The 12929-nt window shown below is 40.6% G+C and overlaps 1 protein-coding gene across 3 annotated transcripts in view; it reads right to left on the bottom strand.

The window, feature by feature from the left end:
• Window positions 1-12929, bottom strand: part of LOC133955615 (contactin-1a-like) — a 70028-nt gene that overhangs the window by 36223 nt on the left and 20876 nt on the right. The gene's annotated exons all lie outside the window — the stretch shown is intronic.

Genomic DNA, 12929 nt, shown 5'->3' with positions numbered 1-12929 from the left:
GTTTAACAAAACACACTGTGGCAGGAGATTCTGAAACAATGAGAATAATCAAATTCAGCAAATTTTGAGTTTTGGATTTGATTGATGTTAAAAGTCTATAAAAACTTTATAGATCACTTGATCTTAAATACTTGCAAAAGAACCAGAAACAGTCAACGGAATAAGATGGTTAATACTTTGCGTGTGAAAATTGCATACATTTCTAGATATTTTATGAGCTGAAAAGGAAAACATCTCATCTCCACGATTTTAATCATAATGATAATAATTATACTATTCTTCTTTTCCAAATTTGAAAAGAAGCACACTGTTTTAGCCCTTCATATTTTTATTTTTTTTCCAGTATCATAGAGCATCTGCTCAGAAAACCTGTCCATTTACTTGCAGGTTGTGCTGGACTGTTGTGCGTTGATTACAGTGTAATTGAATGTGAGGCAGATTCTATCGATTCTTTGTGCACAGCCCGAGGTGTCGGCTTTCGGGGACTCAGAGGTGCGACCGCAGAATTGAGATCTCACTGTCGCCACACAAATGGAGGCTTGTTGCAGAAAACGGATTAGAGAAGAGAATCGGTTTGATGTTGCAGCTTTGTATGACACAAACACAACCACACAGGAGACTGCATATTCAAACAAACACAAAAAAGGGCAGACGTCCTGTACAATTATAGCCCAGACACAGTGAGTTGGTCGTAATGTCCGAGCTGTACAGCTGCGGGGAAACAATACAGAGCCGATTTCATTTTCACACTGGCCTGTATCCTAGCAACAGTTTTCAAAAGGAGCAGTTTGTGTGCGACGGGGGGGCTTTTGTAGAAAGCAAGGAAACTATACAAACACTGATTTGAATCTGGAACAACACTGCTGGGGAACGAAGACCTACTGTGCTCTGCTCATTTCTATATGATACAGCGGGTCCTGAAGTTGTTGGGAAAATGGGAAAAGTGCTCATTTTAGTGAAAAACCACATTCAGAAACAAAATTAACTTAGTAATTATACCTAAGTTTAATTAAGAATAAAAGTGTAATGATAACTAACATAACTGATTCATGCAACAAAGTTACGCAAAATGAAACAATAGAGGTAACTGAGCTGAGTATCTGTAGTCTACAACTGATTGTGGTTAACTTATGAAGGAGCTGCAAAGATATGGCATTAGAGGGGTATAACATATTCCTGAATGAGAAGCTTTAAGAACAAATATCAAAGTGCTCAAGTTTAAGATTTTGATTCAGAATATATGATGGTTGCCTGTGGAGTACCACAAGGCTCAGTGCTGGTTCCAGTACTTTATATTAATCATATTTATAAGTTTAATGTTGTTTATTTATTGTTAAATCATTATGTTTTTCTATATTTGCTGATGGCAGATTATCTTTATTTAGTCTTATCTGTATTCTTATAAGATTCAAACTTAATTTTTGATATTGATTTATTTTGAAGAACTTATGTGGTCACACAGGAGTAATAAAATAAAAATCAGGCAAAACAATGAAAAAAATATGTTTACTGAAGCTGTTCCCCTCATGACTTCAGTGCACAGCTACTGTAGTATAATTTCTGACTCATGAATCATAAATGATCTTAATAGATGCACTTAGGAGATGAGAGTGGACGACAAGGATCGTAGTTATAGCATAACAGTACATTGTGAGGGAACCAATCCCATTTATCCCATTAAGGACTGCCACTAAATTGATATAGTATAAGAAAAAGAACCAGCAGCCCAGCAGCACGCAGGACGGCAACATGCTCTTATAATCAGTATTAATGGAGCCTCATCCTGCCGTTTCTTAGCAGCCTGAATGCACGTGATGAGAGCGCTCAAGTCATCACAGTAAATCACAGGGCCCAGACCTGACAGCCCTCAAACAAGGCCATTTATTCACCCCCTATAGATCACATCCTGGATATTACCAGAGCTATTACTGCTTCTGGTTTGATTCGGTGGTTTTTCTTACCAAGGTTTTCCTTTATCCCTGTCTCGCAGCTTTCTTTCTTCGCAGGCGGAATTACAATCTCCTTCTGCCTCCCATTAGAATTCTCAATATCGTAACTCTGGAATCAGAAATCAAGTTACGCGGAGTCTAGGCTGCTGGGGGCAGATTGTGGGATTTTACAGCTGCACGTCGATGGAAAAAACTGTCATCTCTGCTGTTTATTATGACCCCGTAACCCCCTCGGGGCACCAGGGTCTCGGTGAAAGTGAGTGGAACCTCTCCATCTCTGCGCTTGACCTGATGCAAGCTGCATAATCAAGTGAGGGGAACTTTGCAGAAATGTCTTTTCTTATCAGCGGGGGCAGAATCCAGTGATGTGGGGGAGGAGGGGCGAAGGGACACAAGGATAGGGGTGGAGGAGGGGACGATGGAGGGGTCAGAGTGGTCGGCTTCAAAAGCAAGATGTTGCTCCAACAGCCCCCCCACCATCCCCCCCACCCCACCGTCACTCCTTACACACAAACACACAAACACACCACAATCAGTCATTCACAGCAGATTCACAGTAATCCTGCCAAGATGGGGTTAACGCTGGATTGGTCTTAATCAGTTGGAGAAGGAGAAATGAGCGGTGCTTAGACACAGTGCCAGCTCCTGCAGCTTTCAACTCATGTGTGAACCACGGAACCAGTCTATACCCAGTGACCAGCACCTGACCACAACTATTGATGAATGTGTTAGGTTTCAATTATTTGAATTCCAGGAGGATGCAAACACTTCTAGTTTGAAGACAGAGCTGGAACAATTAGTCGGATAATTGACTAGCTGTTCCACTGGGAACTCATCTGTAAATGTCCTGATAATCAATCTATAGTTTTGGTCGTTTACTGAGTGAAAAAGCCAAACACATCTGGTCCCAGCTACTGTGTGCTAATATGTGTTATACTATTATTTTTTTTCTTTTTTAAAGTTAAAGTTAAAGTAGCTTTATTGTCAATTTCTTAACATGTTCAGAACATTCAAGGAATCAATACAACGTTTCCCATAAAGGTAATATCTTTAGATATGGTCCAATCTTGGTTTTTCAGATGACGACTGATAAATTCATGTGGAAATAATCAAGGGGATAATGAATAATGAAAATAAATGCAATGCAAGTGTTGAAGTATTATCCAACATAAAAAGAGTTTGTATGTTTAATTTCTCCCAGATTTGTATCTATAGTATTAAAATCCCCCCTCATAAACCAATTGTTGTTTGCTTAATATAATAATGTGATTTACTCTATACTAAAGCAATAGTACAATATTTTTCATATTCTTCACAAATATTGAAGAGTGATACCACTCCCACGTGTCCTCCCACCAGTCCTTTTTTCCATCTTTCAGCAAGAAAGTAAAAAAGTACTGGTGGTTTCCAAAATGTCAAATTAGTCCTTATATAGTGTAATTTCTTACTGGTTAAAGTGAGATTTCCTTTTTTCATCTCATCTTGCATCTACTGGTGGGTCACTCAAACCAAAGCATGAGATCCAATATTGGAATGCAATATTAATGAGGTATATAGTGACCACTCACTTTGGGATACAGCAGACATGTTTTAGGGAATATTGATCCAGATTAAATTAAGATCAAACTGTGAGACATTGGGTCTGACATCATCTGTAAGAGGCAGTGGTGACTTAGTCTGGTTTAAGGAGAATTAACATTCAATCTCTTTAGCTGTATTCATCCAGAGCCTGATGAGAGTTGCTGTCCTCCCTAAATTCAGATAGTAAGACCATTTGAACCATCTTAACGACACTGAAAATAGATTTTGTATATTAATGGCATCCGATACTCAGGTTTGCTATCAAATTCCAACTTTAGAAATGTAGTTCTGAAATGAAAAGCAAAAACTATAAAACAGCACCTTTCTCCTCACATCCTCTGTAATAAGACGTCTGACTGTGAATACATACTGTATTTTAACATTAGGAAGAAACACAAGCTGTGAACCATTTCATTTTTATGCTGAAACAGTGTTATTTTACCACTAGGTTATGAATTATTTATGACAGAATCATTGATTTGGATTGTGAAATGAGCCACAGACTGCCAGTGTGTCTCCCTAACCTCTGCTCTGAGAGATGCACTCCTTCTGTTCTGTATCTGGGTGGGAAATTAGACTGGACTTGGCTTCAGATAAACAGGTTTATTCCTCCCAGAAGTCCAGCCGAATGATTCAATTAAATCGTAGGATACAGACATAGGCTTTCTAAACCTATTACACAGCAGATAAAGCCATGACCCCAAGACACAGACAATTACACCTACAGAAATGGTCTCTTCATTCTCCACTGTACACTACAGGCCTCCGGTTTCTAAGCAGGGGCATGCTCAGCACTTGAAAGAATACTGCTTGGTAAAAGCCATATGACTGGACTGCAAGGTTTATGTGAAAATTAATAAACTACAACTTTAAATGGGAAGAAAGTCAGCATGAACATTTGCTTATTATGTTTATAGGCTTATTATGGTCTTCACATTATCATTTAGTCCTTCATCTGTTCACTCCTCTGTGGTCACAGGTACTGGGTTTTATCTCTGGTCCCAGTAAAGCAGTTTTCATTTACGTGATCTCTTGTCAGACTGTTGAACAAGTATTAATTAGTAACTGAAGTGGTGCCCTTGAAGCAAAATGTCACTCACCCATTTCCAAACCCGGTTCAGCACTGTTAAAATGCTAATTTCATAACTGGGATATCATCCAATCAACACCCACATAACGCAAATACAACAGCTGGGTTCAGATTTCTATCCATGCTCCATCATCTATGTCAGCTGCTGTGTGGTCATTAACCGGAGGGGAAGCTCCACCTCACACTCATGGGGCAATGGAGATCCTCCTCTTTGGAAGTAGCTAAGGGTTTTAATAGAATACAAGTCCGTTGATTGGTCTTTAGATGCAGTTATACTTAAAGGACATATTATTCTCCCATTTAGATTCATCATTTTAACTTCTTTATATTTCTTCATAAGGTTTACATGCTGTAATCTCCAGAAGAATCCTCACTTTCCTCATTCTATCCTTTGCTGCAGCTCCTCCTTTCAGCTTGGTTCTAGCTCCTGTCTCTTGAGGGACCCCCTATGGATGAAGCCCAGTCTGTTCTGATTGGTCGGCTGGCCAACTCTGTTTCAATAGGTCAACTGCTTCGAGCGAAGGCAGGAAATGTTGGCAAATGTGGGGCATCCAAACATCATGTGACATCACGATACTCCGCAAGTATCGGCTGGACTGACGAGGCGCTTCAATAGCTTCAGGAGCACTGTTGTGGTCCCGCCAAAGATTAACTTTATCGGAACTTAATGTTAGCCTGATGTCTTCCGATTTATTTTTACATTTTAGCTTACTACTCAATAAGCCCCTGCAAGAAATAATACTTCTGACATATTTCAGGACAAGTGCTTCAGGATGTTACTTGCTGTGTACAAGCTAATGCACAGATTGCTTCCTGTGGTTAGTTTTTCCTTTCCAGCCCAGAAAGCAGACAGACTTAGTTTAAAGTATTATTCATGATGTAATCCAGCTGCAGATGATCCAGTCATGGCTCGTTCACTGTGTCAATCTGTCTCTCGCCCTCCCTCCCACCTCCTCCCTCTAAGGAGAAGAAGCCGCCTTGCTAATGTAAGCTATTTATCCAAACCCCTGCCGTCAACACAAAGCCCCCCAAGGCCAGTCAGGCTAACAAACCTCTGCTGACCTGAATATCAATGACACCAGTCATTCAATCCATACAGACTGGACCTGGACTGCTGTAGGAATTAATATGAATGTATAAAAACAAATGCAGCAGTGCAATAGCACTTTCTTTAAATCATAAGTTATCATGTCACAGTTTGTCCACTGTCAAGCAGCAGGGAGGCCATAAGTGTGAGTGACAAACCAGGAGCAGGGGCTGACAGATGATCATTTTGTTATCATGAGTAAGTATAGTAATTGTCTTTTGCTGAATGTTTTCACTTGGTAAACTAAGTGGCGTGTTTTATAAAAGGGCCCTTCACAAAAATGGTCATGAAAAAAATAACCAAAATAACAGTGATGAGGAAAAATTTTCGTCAAATCATAGACTGCATCTAAAAATGAATGACGTGACTGTTCCCATCAGGCAAAGGGCCTCAATCCCTCCCTCGTGGCTTGCTGCAGTATATTGAAAAAAACAAAACAACATGTTACTGGATGGGACATGGACTACACCAATAGGTCAAAGGTCAATTAATAACAACATTTATTTAAACGACTGAAGATATGTCCCTAGCATCCACTGGTGGTAGGCAATAATTAGTTACTGTATCTTTGAATACAAGGCCTAAACCCGCTAAGTGCACAACTGAGGTTATGTATATGCTAACACCTGCTAACATCTACTGGTAGTTGGTAACTTAGGCAGGAAACCTTCAAACATACCACAAAACCGAGAGTTAAGAGTCATGATTGACAGCTAAGACTGACTTTCAATTGGTCAAGGACGTGTGTCTGTGGGACATCACTACTACGGGGCTCAATCCCCGATCGCTACTTTGTTGACTCTGGACGAGTTTGCATCGGGGACATTTTGGCTTCATTTACAGATGGTATGAGGAAGTGCGGCTGCGGTGCCTATCTTTACAAACAGTCTATGGTATATGCACAAATCTAACCAAATAAGTAAGAATTGCAAGGCAGGAGGATATAAAACATCAGCCTATGGACAAGATGAATATGATAACAATTCTAACACGGGGTTTTCTTTGAAAAAAATCTATCCTTAAGCCCTAAATCTTAGAGCAGAAGAGAAACCTGTGTGATTAACAGCGGCCTCTTCTGCCTTGCACTCTGATTTTACCATTGCTGTTCATTTATGACAACATAAAATAAAAAGAACAGTATTTCATGACACTTAAATGCATTGACCTTTCACGCAAAGGCCACGAAAGAGTGCGATGCAGTCTGCGGATTCATCACACTCTATGGAAAATCCAGGGCTGAAATTCTCTAAGCGCCTCTTAGTATGAAAAGTGTGTCACATTGTGTGAGATAAATTGTGCCATACAGGCAGAGGTCAGAGGAGACGTGCCCTCTATGAAGAAAAAACCATTCAGCTTAATTACTTCATGCTACATGTGTCCAATAAAGATATTGGCTGTATGATCTTTCTATGGGGGAGCAGGGACACGCTTCAGAGGCTACATATCATACTCTCCATTCACTGATGACCGTACACTCTGCTGTAAATAACTGTAATTACCGAGACACAGAGTGCTGCTTGCGGCTGATGGCAGAGCTACACAGATAACAGAGGGGACTTCATATACAGTAATTAAAGTGTGCAGAAGTAAACTGAACAAAAACAATCCACACCGTCAGATTGTACTTTGAAAGGCTCTTGGAGGATAAGAGTAAACAAAGTGCATTTATTCTGTAGTGGGCAGTTACAATTAAAATGTCAAACAATTGTAAGATTACTCTATTATTCACCCCCTTATTGGATTAGTCTGTGTGAACACAACATTAGGTAAAAGATTAACGGAGGCAGTGTTTAAATCTCATCATAACATTAGCCACAAACACCACAATCCTAGTTAATTGTCCTAGTTAATTGCATTACGGTCAAGAAGAAGAGGAGGTTAACCGTTAGTGCCTTCACCACACAACCCTATATTAGACACACAGGGAAACAATCAGGGCTGTGAGGTGCCACTCTGCTCAGTGCTTACCTTTCTGTGGAGAGCTATCATGCCTGTGGCTGTGTGACGGGGATGAGCTACTTAGCAGCCCGTGTCCCCCATCCCCTCCAACATGCCTACCCTGCCAAGTGTCCTAAATACTCCTCACTCCATTGTGTGCCTCAGAAACAAGCGGCGCCGCTGGATGGATGCGCTCTCTCCAAGGTGGAATAAGGGGGGACAGAGAGACAATGGCAAAAAGAAAAAGGCTAATTCCCCGAGCAGGACAGGGAACCATGCAAATGGGACGCCGCTGAAGAAACCTCCCCCCGTGGTGAGAGACTCCAACGAGGGGTCTTCTCCCGTCACTGTGGCCAGGCATGGGGATTTAATCTTTTAAGCCCTCCCATCCCACTCACTCACACACACACACACACACACACACACTCACATGAAAAGACACCCCAGCACAAAAAAAATACAAATTGAAAACACTCACTGACAGACACAATTCCCCCCCCCCCCTCTGCACCAAAACAACCACCCCCACCTCCCCAACTCCTCTCTCATCATTAGCCTGGCAGAGGGCCAGACGTCCCATCAGCACTGTCATAATCGTCCAATGTTGCAGAGAAAGCCATTTCTCTGCTGGAAAAGATGCTCGGCCAAGAACAATTGCAACTGTGTGTTAGACATGAAAGTCTGTGATATGGGTTGATGGTTCTATATCTTTTTAATGTTATTCTGTCAGTAGTGAGCACACTGTGAAGTTCGGTGTACCACATCTTCTGCATTTCTTTCCCCTCTCTCCTATTCTATATATCTTCCTTATGAATGCCAACAATAATTGAGCTCTGCTTTGAAGTTCATGTATCTCCTTTAAAAGAAAAAGGATTAACTTTTTTGTTTTTAATGAATCTGCCCACAATATCTCAAAGCTTGTCATGCAAAGATGAACCTTAAATCACCCAAACGTCATCAAGATATATAATCCATCCTATCACTGTGAGCTGCTCATTAAATACAGGAGGTCACATTTAACATAAGTTATAATAATGTTTCTTATGTTGTCAAACATCAAACAGCGTTGTAAAGAATGAGATCAGACTTACATTTGGAGTTACGTTCAGTTTAGAACACAAAACATTTGTCAAACTATAACTCAAATCCTATGATTCACATTGAGACTATATATCAACTTATATTAAGTTATCGCCCTTATACAAATGTGGAGGGAATTTCTCCAAAACCATGTCCCACTCTAAATTCTAAATTCTAAAATATTACATGAAAATATGAATATTGGCAAATAACACCAAATACTAAACCTGTAAATATCGGTTGGCTAATTACAACTAAAAGGTTTGCAAATGGAACCATTAACATTTAAGAAGCTGAATTTCTGACTTGAACTTTCTGGGGGGAAAAGTGAATTGAGAAAAATGCAAAGTAAACAAAGTAATGTGCCTTTACTTAAAGGAGAATTCTGGTATTTTTCAACCTGAGCCCTGTGTTTATGAACATTGGTGTGTAAAGGAATAGTACATACGAAAACTTCTAATAAACCCATTTATAAACATGGTACCCAGGTTGAAACATATTCTAATTCCTGTTAACCCTTAAGAATCATTAACCAAGGCCCTCCACACAAACCTGTGGTGTGGAGCAACTCCCCATGAAACAGCAAGAAGACGATTACTCAGCTGCCCTGTCTTTGTTTACTGACATTAGCAGCATCTCTGCTCTGTTCTGGGGACAGCAGGCAGCCATCATTGTACAAATTCTTACATGGTGCCTCTGGGTTGCATTAGCTTATATAAACGCTGAGCAAGTGTTGCAGGGATATGCTCGAGTGGACACTAGAACAGACTTAATCGAGTTTTTGTTGCTTTAGCTCTGTTACCACATACAGGAGCATTAAAGCAAACCAGTTTATACTGCCCGGACCGCACCCAGCTGGGTATGACAACATAATAAATAAAATATATGATCCGGCCAAAGAGAAACAAAAAGGGATTTGTGCTAGGACTACATAACACAAAGCAAAAAATAGATTGTAACTATTGGATTTCATTGTGTTTATTGATGCAGAGGTCCAGAATCTATGCATACACACACCTACCATCTATTTTACAAATTTATGTCCAGCTGACAGTTTAAGTGGGAGGAGAAGCATCTGTTCGGATTGATTTTGACTCACTCCAAAGACCTTACATTGTGTAGAATGACACAGACAAGGATGAAGCCTTTTACAACACAGCAGCAACAAGAGAGCATGTACAATGCAGCCATCATGCCCAGCGTCAAAATGTTGACGTTTCCACCCATAAGCCAGTAAACGTGAGATGGACCTCAACCATGTTCAAACTGAGCCTTCGTTTTGATTTCACGACTGTTAAGTGTTGTGACTACACAGACAGAGAGGCCTGCACGTGCATTGAATTCCATTTGTTCATTACATGGTACTGAAAATGTCTAGAGGGGCTTTACATGAGAACGCAAAAATCAAAGTCAGTTGCTCTGGACATTTTCTGGAACTCATCCTGCAAGCCTTCCGGTAAAATACCAAGGAAATGTTAAATCCAGACTTTTCGGTTTTCCGGCTGCGTTCTTATATGTGAAAGTCTGGAGCAAGCCTAGGGAAAGTCCTCCAAGCCACCTGTGTTCTTATAGGTATTGGTGTCTCCTGGACCACAGTTTGCAGTTGTCACACTCACAAGGTGAAAACAATATCATCCGCACTGTTGCAGCTTGTAACAACACTGGTATTATCTTAGGCTGTAAGTAAAAGTAACTTTGTGGGTCATACCACTTACATAAGTGATTATGGAACATGAAAAGGTTTTCGGGATTCTGCAGTGAAAGTGGTGAAAGTTTGTGTGTGTGTTTTATGTCTGAATGTCCCTGATGAAATTAGGAATTTACTGATGTCTTTACTTAGTAAGAAAAGCCGTAAGTCATAAAATGAATCAGGTCAAGAGGTTAGAAGACGATGCTTCAGTCCAAATTCCGTCGAATGGCTCCCGTCCAAATAAGACACATAGGTCACTAAAAAGTCAGGAGAACTGTGCAGATAGAGGGTAGAAGCAGCATTTCTTCCTTTTAGCAGGCGACTGTTCATAAACCATGAGCTCGCTGGTTAATCAAAACCGCCTGCAAATCTCTCCTGAGCATGCAGCATGTGGGCTCAGGGAGCAGGAGCAGTGCATAAGGCTGGTGTCTGGCTGGATTCATTGATCCGGCTTTTTCTCCTCTGTGGTTTACCCAGAGTGTCTGCCTCAGCATGGCCCCACCTCTGACAGGAATGAAAGAGGATCATTTCCTTTCTTCTGTCCTTTTTTACCAGAGCCACAGCACATTCAGATAAGGTAAACAAAACTTCTGCTGTTTCACCAAAGCAGATAAAAACAGTATGAGGCGACTGCTGCTGTTTATTTCATGCCCTGACCACACTAATGTGAATATTGTGCAAAACATAGTTTTTCATTTTGATCGTGCTTCTTCTCCAAAAAACAAACGCTGTTTTTAAGACTCTAGAATACACATTTTTCAAACGTTTTCCCAGTATGTGTCGGTGTGTACAAGTACAACAGAAACTTTTGGGAACTTCTATTTCTACTTTGGCTATGCCCACTGCTGCGTTGTGTAATGAACCAGTCCAGAAACAACAACAACAATGGAGGCTATATATACTTGTTTCTCTACATTTGGTTGGCAAGAAACTAAATACAAGTTTGCAGCTAAATGTATCATAACTGCACCACATCACCAACAATCACAGGGTTCTGCTTCGTCCAACATCAGTTAGATCACATCATTCTTCTCTAGTATTGACAGATTGTTGACAAACACTCCTCCTACTGGCCCGGCATGCTCGTTTTGGGGTTCTTGTGAGGATGGTTTATAGTAGTGTAGACAAGGCCTCAGTTCCATTTTTGAAATCAAACAGTCTAAGTAAAAGGATTTACTTTATTATTGGACGTAAACTCCTTCATAGAATTGATTTTCTGATACTGATAATAAATAAATGAACAAATAACAAAGACTCTCTTTTACAGAAAACCAAGTTGGTTTTCTGTTAAACAAAACCTATTCCAAATGTAATCATAGGCAGAGAAAGTAAAATATTCACCAATTATCTAATTGGAGTATCTGCAAATTACAATCAGCAGCTTACGGATCATGCATTTAAAATTGTCACTTATAAGTGCATCACTAAGCCCCACCCATTTTTTTTAGCTCTAACGGGTTAAAGCAAACATTAAGGATTAATGTCAGTTACAGCTTAAAGTAGATTCTGTGTTTACATGGACTAACTGATGATGGAAGGCATGTGGGTCTCGGTTGTTATAAGTCTTTTTGCTGTTTGAAATCGGCTGTGCCCTGGTTTCTGCTCCCTGTAATCACATTTGATGGGGTGTTGCATATTTGGAATACAATGAGGAGACTGGATGCATGAAAAGAAGAACAGAAAAACACATAGTCAAATACATAGACTATAGCTCTTATGAAGCATTTCCTGTCCAGGCTTTCTAGAGGGAAATGGAGTCTAAGTTGTTTTCATTACATCAGCTGTTCAGTCCTTCTAATATACAGCTGTTCCCCATGTTTGCTTTATTCCTGCAAACACCCTTGTATGCTTGCTTGGCTCTTTGTGTGTGTGTGTGTGTGTGTGTGTGTGTGTGTGTGTGTGTGTGTGTGTGTGTGTGTGTGTTGATGTGTGGGCGATTGAGTAAGCAGCGACATGTGTGCCACCTCATGTACTACAGGTTAAGAACAGGTCAGTGAATCAGAGATATTCTCGTGCCAAACATGAATAAATCAACTTGCATATTGCCAAACAGATACTTCTGCTGCTGATTATGGTCGATTGATGGAAGGACAGGCACGAGCACGTTCTCTCAAAGGCTTGACTTTAAGCCAAAATAAATTGTCCCCTTCCGCCCACATCTGATCCTTTCTCCAAACCCCCTTTTTTCACTGCTCAGTGATTCAGTCCAGGAGAATAGAAGCAGAGGAAGCTTGTGACAGAGGAGTAGAAACTGCCCTGATTGCCCAAAAGAACTTTTGTGTGCTTGTTAATACGAGCAGCGCTGAGAGATTTGAGTGAATGAAGGCCCCATGAAAGGCAGTCAGCTCTCATTGCAGGTGTTTTTCTGTAAGTGTGTCAGCCGGGGAATGAGGGAGGGAACGTGGTGCAACTGGATGACTTTGATTAGCTGATAAGAGAGAAACACACACAAATACTGATTTAGTTTAACAGTTGTGATCTGGAGTCGAGAAGCAAAAGAAAACTAAGCGAGCC

Source organism: Platichthys flesus, chromosome 6 (assembly GCF_949316205.1).
Source record: "Platichthys flesus chromosome 6, fPlaFle2.1, whole genome shotgun sequence".
Taxonomy (NCBI): Eukaryota; Metazoa; Chordata; class Actinopteri; order Pleuronectiformes; family Pleuronectidae; genus Platichthys; species Platichthys flesus.
The sequence above is the reverse complement of the archived record's forward strand: the minus strand, read 5'-3'. Positions and strand labels throughout refer to the sequence as shown.